Source organism: Haliaeetus leucocephalus, unplaced genomic scaffold (genome assembly GCF_000737465.1).
Source record: "Haliaeetus leucocephalus isolate CR32 unplaced genomic scaffold, Haliaeetus_leucocephalus-4.0 Scaffold351, whole genome shotgun sequence".
In the NCBI taxonomy this organism is placed as follows: Eukaryota; Metazoa; Chordata; class Aves; order Accipitriformes; family Accipitridae; genus Haliaeetus; species Haliaeetus leucocephalus.
Genome location: NW_010972787.1, coordinates 4974470 through 4980565, shown reverse-complemented (window position 1 = coordinate 4980565; position 6096 = coordinate 4974470).

Genomic DNA, 6096 nt, shown 5'->3' with positions numbered 1-6096 from the left:
GTGTGTACAGATGTACAGTGTATGTGTCTCGTCGTCCCGGGGGAAGCGTGGCCATGGCTTTATTAATATTATTATTATTATGTTTGGGTGGGTTTGTTTTTTGTTGGTTGTTTTTTTTTTTTTACCCTGGAGTTTTGTTAGATAAAAGGGGGGCACTGCCTGTCGGTCAACCCCCCAGTGAATCTCAGGGATCGGTCAGAAAGACCTTAGAAATGTTGTTGGGCTAACGATGAATTTTAACAGGAAAAAAAAATTAAAGCACATTTTTTTATTTTATATTTTATTTTATTTTCTTCTTATAACCCTGAATATGCAAAACGTTCATCCTGCCCTAAGGGCCAGAGCAGACAAGATAAGGCACTGTTTAAACGTTCAGAAGTGAATTGCTTAATGTTAGGCACTTGTAAAAGAGCCCATAAATCCGGTGCTGATAGTCATCCAGCCAGATTTATTAGCCACAGTGCAGAGAAACTGGAAGAATGAAGTCTCCTGTGAAAAAGGTGTCCTGTCACGCCGGAGTGAGGAGCCTTGCTTGCGTGCGCAATGTCCCGTCGGTTGAATTGTGTGCCGTTTCTCACCTCCTTACAATTTTTGCCTTGTTTGGAGTTCTTTTTTTTCCAGTTAGTTTTCCGAAGTCTCCTTGGTTTTATCAGCTTTACGTAGGCTTCATCGCAGCCCCACCAGGAGCAGAAATCCTCGGACGAGCCCTGGGCTGTACCAGAGCCCACCTTGCACAGGCTGTGGCCCGTTTCCACATTCTGGCTAGATGGTGGGGACCAGGATAGAGATGCCAAACGACTCGCGTAGCCAGAGATGAAAACAAGAAAATTCCAGCTGATTTGGCCAAATCGCCCTGGCTGTTTGCTGCGTGTACTTCTTACTTACAGCCAAGAGAAACCCCGCTGAGAAGCGAGACCGTGCAGCCAGGCTGGGGCTGGGTGTTGGGACCAGCTTGTGTGGGCCTGGGCCCCGGCAGGGATGGGAGCACTGTCCAGCCCCAAACTCGTTACGTGGGTTTCTGCCTTTGCCAGCATTTGGCCCCGTGTTGTTCTGGTTTTCTCATCCAATTTATTTAAGATAGTCCATTTGCCTTCTTCGGGGCACTTGCATTTTTTTTCCTTGCTGACCCTTTTCTCGTCTTTTTGCTGAAAGCCAAATGCCAGCAGGATCTGCAGGACTGCACGGGGAGGATTGGTTTGCCAGGGTCTGGCCCCACGGACAAGGTAGCTCTCTGCCTAGGAGAGCTTGGGGAAATGGTAAGCACCAACCCCAAAGACTCCACACCGCGTTTTGGCCACGTGTAGCTCCATGGCTTGCTGGGCCAGGGGCCGGGTGCTGGCTGGCCGGCTGACAGCAGCCGTGCGGCCGCGCAAACGTGATCCAGGGCTCCTGCTCCTGGGGGAAGACCACAGTGGGAGGCAGCACCTCCAGCGCAGGGAACCTGCTTGATTTTCTGCCTCGTGCGTCACCTCTGAAGCGGGTCTGGCCGGGAGACATGGGTGCAGCACCCAGGCAGTTATGCTCATTGCACATGGGCTTGACGCACACCACGTCCTGCTGGGTCCAATGTCCATGGTTCGCTCTGGACCAGAGGGAGGCAGGAGCCAGATCCATCCTTCTTTGCCTCTAAAGGGTCCTCGGATCTTTCCGGAGGAGCTGCTTCCCTAGGGACACCTAAAGCTGAGCAGCACCCAAACTGAGGGGCTTGGCTCTGCAGCACCAGCCTTAACACCAGCCTGAAACCAGAGCAGAGCAGTTGCACCAGGGATGGCCAAGTTAAAAGAGCTTTGCAGGCACCATGACCCACTCCTTCCTCTGTGCTTTCCCCGAGAAGGCACGAGGGCTCTCGGGGGGGGGGGCAGCCAGGATGCGGGCAACCCCGGGCAGTGCCATCCCTTCGAGGATGCCCTCTGGCACCCAGGGCCACCCCCGCAGCATCGATCCCCGGCCCGGCTGCTGCCCGAGTTGCTACGCGTTGCTGCGATACGCCTGTCAATAAACCCTGTTTGGATTGTGGAGCAGAGCGCAAGGTTTGTTTGTTTAGTGGTTAGAGGTTCAAAAGTCGGCATTGTCCCACTGCAAACGAGCACAAGTTTTTTCTCCCTAAGGAAAAGCTGGCTGCGGCGAGAGGGAGGGAGAGATATCGGTGGGCCCTTTTATTTGCTTCCAGGAATAATTAATGGCAGTGCGAAAAAAGATGACCACGGAGTTATGAATGGCCATCAATAAGTAAATTAATCACAAAGGATCTGGGGGTGTAAGAGGAGCTGCTTGGCGTGGTTTTGCTGGCATTTCTCCATGCCTGTCGGGCTGGGGTGGCATGGGGCTGGCAGAGCCAGGGGCTCCTCACTGCAATGGTGGCACGCAGCCGGTCCTGGCACCAGCCTGGTCCTGGCAACATTCGGGACAGTTCCTGTAACCCTTCAGCTGTGTGCTCCTGTTGGTTTTAATGCTGAAAGTATCGACATTTCTCTTTCTTGCCTGTAGGACTTTTGAGAAAGAGAGTTGCCCCCGTGGAGGTGAACTGCTTGATGTCCACGAAAGTTTTGTGTCTCCAAAAAGTTCATTAGAAACATATAAACAAGCCCAACATGTTTTAAACATCCCCATTCCAGATCTCTTCCCCTCTTTGCTAGCGAACGTTAATTTTCTGAGCTCTCCTCAAATTCTTGACGATGACAATGCAGAACTCAAATTTCCCGGTGTAAAAAGGAACCGACAGAGCAAATTATATCCACACCCAATTCCAAACATTTCCCCTCTCCCATCCCCAGACAAATAAACCACCAACCTTCCGGCTTCCTTTATATTCCTTGTGAACCATAAAAGAGTGTAAAAGGCACAAACTGGGTATCTAGTTTATTTGGGCGGGTATTTACGGGCACTCGGATCAGTCCAGTGGCTGGATGATGACGTCGAACCAGAAGCACTGTTTGGGAGAAGTGAGCTGGTTGGGGTGACCCCCCCACCCAACCCACGGGTGTTTTCACCCCTCGCAGAGCTCCCCACTGTCCTGCAGCAGCGAGCCAAGCCGGACCGATGGGGCACGATGGGTCAGAGCTGCTGCACCTTGCCTGCCTGGCAGGGCCTGGAGCGGGTGTCCTTGGAGAGCCTCTGCCCAGGCTGGGTAAAATCCAGGAAATCAGAAGGTTTGGTCCCAAAATTGCAGGATGGCAATCCCCTGCTCTCCCTCTCTTGACAGATTTTCCTGCTCCTATCACCGTACAGTAAGAAAGCACCTAGGACTCCTTCTCCTGGCTTAGCTCTCAGCCAAGTATAAGAGTTTCTCAAGAAAGATCTTTGATTTTGGGGCAAGAAATGACCATACGTGTCATAGCCCACCATGGGGAGAACAGTAAGGTCCCTAGACAGAGGACTTAGATGGCATCTAAAGCAAATGTCTGCTTCCTCCGATCTTGAGTATCTTCTAGGGGCACGTTAAGTATCCTCAGCCTGATAGCTGGGCACTCTGGATCTGCAGTATGCAGAGAGTAAGCTTTCTAAAAAGTAAAAAAAAAACCCACAACCTTATATCAGCAGTAAGGAACAACTTCAGGGATGTCCCGTACTTTTTGCCCACATGAGTGGCTTCGGTAAGGCAGGCTGTTTCCATCCGTGGGTGAAGCAGTGGCTAGAAGCCCACATCCCAGCCACATAAGAGGGCAGAGACTATCCTTCAGAAACTGAGCGGGGTTTGCTATGGGTGACTTAAAATCCTGGCTCCAGAGGGCTGCGTGAGGCCATAGGTTTGTCTTTGCCTCTCCATCAGTGGCTGAAATGGAAGAGGAAATCATGGAGATTACAATTCTGCTGGCACAGCTCGGCTGAATGCAATGTTTCATAGCCAGAATTCATAACCAAACACTTTCCTTTGGTCCCACCTGGGTAATGGAGCTATGTGCTGAAGTTTAGAGCAGTTACAGCTGAAAGCAAAAGTTGAGTTGATGCCAGAGAAGCAGCGCTGGAGGCCTTCCAGGAGCAAACAGCTCATAAATGGTGAGGAAAGTCAGCAGGACATGAGTCCGCTGAAGGCTCGTCCGGCTGCACAGGTAGCCCAGCAAGAAAACAAGGCCACCTTGGCATGAGAGGGCATGGGATGGGTGGCCTGATGCAGCAGAGGACAAGTGCCAGGGAGGTGCGTGCTAGGAAGCTCCCTAGCTAAACAGCTCTGGTTACTGGTGGAAAGTCATGGCAGAGAAATGTCAGGAACCTCTGGGGACAACTCCTAAAGCCTTAGCAGTTCTCTGGGTTTTGCTCCAGCTGAGCTCCTCGGTGGAGCAGGACGTTCCCCCTCTCCTCGCTGATAAGGAGGGGCTGCTTCTTCCCCACCTGCCTGTTCTGCCATGCTGTGACTCAGGTGAACACAAGCAGTTTCTTCTAATTAACACCCCAGCTTCTGCATTGCCCCCAATTCCATTCTCAGCTTTTGGCACTTTCAGAAGTCAAACTCACCTTCCTTGAAAGAGGGGGACAGACACTCAGTTGCAAAGGGACAGGAAAAATTTGAGCTATTCACTAAAACAAATAGTTTGTTGCCAGGAGACTGGAGTCAGAGACCCGGGAATCCCTTTCTAGCCCTGTATTTTTAAATTGAAGTATCATCTGTTTGGGGACGACACCCACTGGATCCCCCTGCAGATGCTTTCGAAGTATGGGAAGTACGGGAAAAGAGAGGATGAAAACACAGATTACTCTCATTTCATGTTCACGTGGATGTCTAGATACAGATCTGTGGCATTCAGCAGGCCCCAGTCCAATTAACCATTGATTGGAAAGATGGCTGGTAACAGGAACAATTTTCCTCTTGTTCCTAATTTCCTCTAATTATAATAATATCTAACCTAATGAAATATCTAACAATCTATCTATAATAGATAGCCTATCTAATGTACTATCTAACCTATTGGTCAAGGGTAGAGGTTTTGATTCAATCCCTCAAATTAATAAACGTGCATAATTCCCTCTCTTAAAGGTCTTGTGTGCTTCGTAGAATCACAGAATGGTTTGGGTCGGAAGGGACATTTAAAGGCATCTAGTCCACCCCCCCTGCAATAAGCAGGGACATCTTCAGCTAGTTCTGGTTGCTCAGAGCCTTGTCCAACGTGACCTTGAATATTTCCAGGGATGGGGCATCGACCACCTCCCTGGGCAACCTGTGCCAATGCCTCACCACCCTCAACATAAAAAATTTCTTCCTTATGTCTAGTCTAAATCTACTCTCCTTTAGTTTAAACTTCTAACTGCTCATTTCCAACCTACTGATCCCTAGCACTTGAGCTGGACTGCAGACAACTAGACAGATGCCAAAGATAACAACTGGACTGATTATTTGCCTCCTGGTGCCCCTGCACCCAGCTGTAACAGGCACGATCGGAAAGAAAGCAGTTCTTACAGTGCTCTTCCAAAGAAGACAACAAGCCACACAGAGCACATGGACCTTCCCTGCTCTCAGCATTCTTCTTCCCTTAGTCAGCCAGGTATTTTTTGGCAGCTGTCGCAAGCTCATGTAGTTTTGCTTTTGAGTCAGATCCTGTTCCCCCGACATGCCTTGTTGCCTTCCACGGAGTCACAGCCTGTCCTTCAGATAACTTGCATAGAGCCAAAGACCTTTGTGAGAGAAAAGCTGCCTTATCTCTGGCATTCTTTGGAAATGGATGCTCCTTGCTGCAGAATGTCCCTTCCTCTGCAAGTGAACGAGACAAGTTTTCAGCCCTGGAAACCGAGAGCACTTGTGGTCTAGTTTTTCTATACCATGGTCTGACCGTGCAAACAGAAAAATCTCTCAGGGCTACAAGACTTGCTTGGTCCCTTGCCTGCCTGAGTGACAGCAGAAAGGCCAGTTAGGGCTTCCAACAAGGGCTTGCTTGTAAGCGAGGCCCTGGAGAACGTCTTGCTGCAAAACTCAAATGTTGGAAACTAGGAGCATGATTCAGGAGCCTCCACGATCAGATGGGTCTCAGGATTTTTAAGATCACAATTTGGCATTTAGGCATCTCGAGTGGAAGACGGGCAAGACATGGACACCAGAGACCTTCTGAGCCTCCAAAGGCGTTTAAGCTCCTAAATCAAGCAGGAGTCAAGAGGCACTAGCAGCCA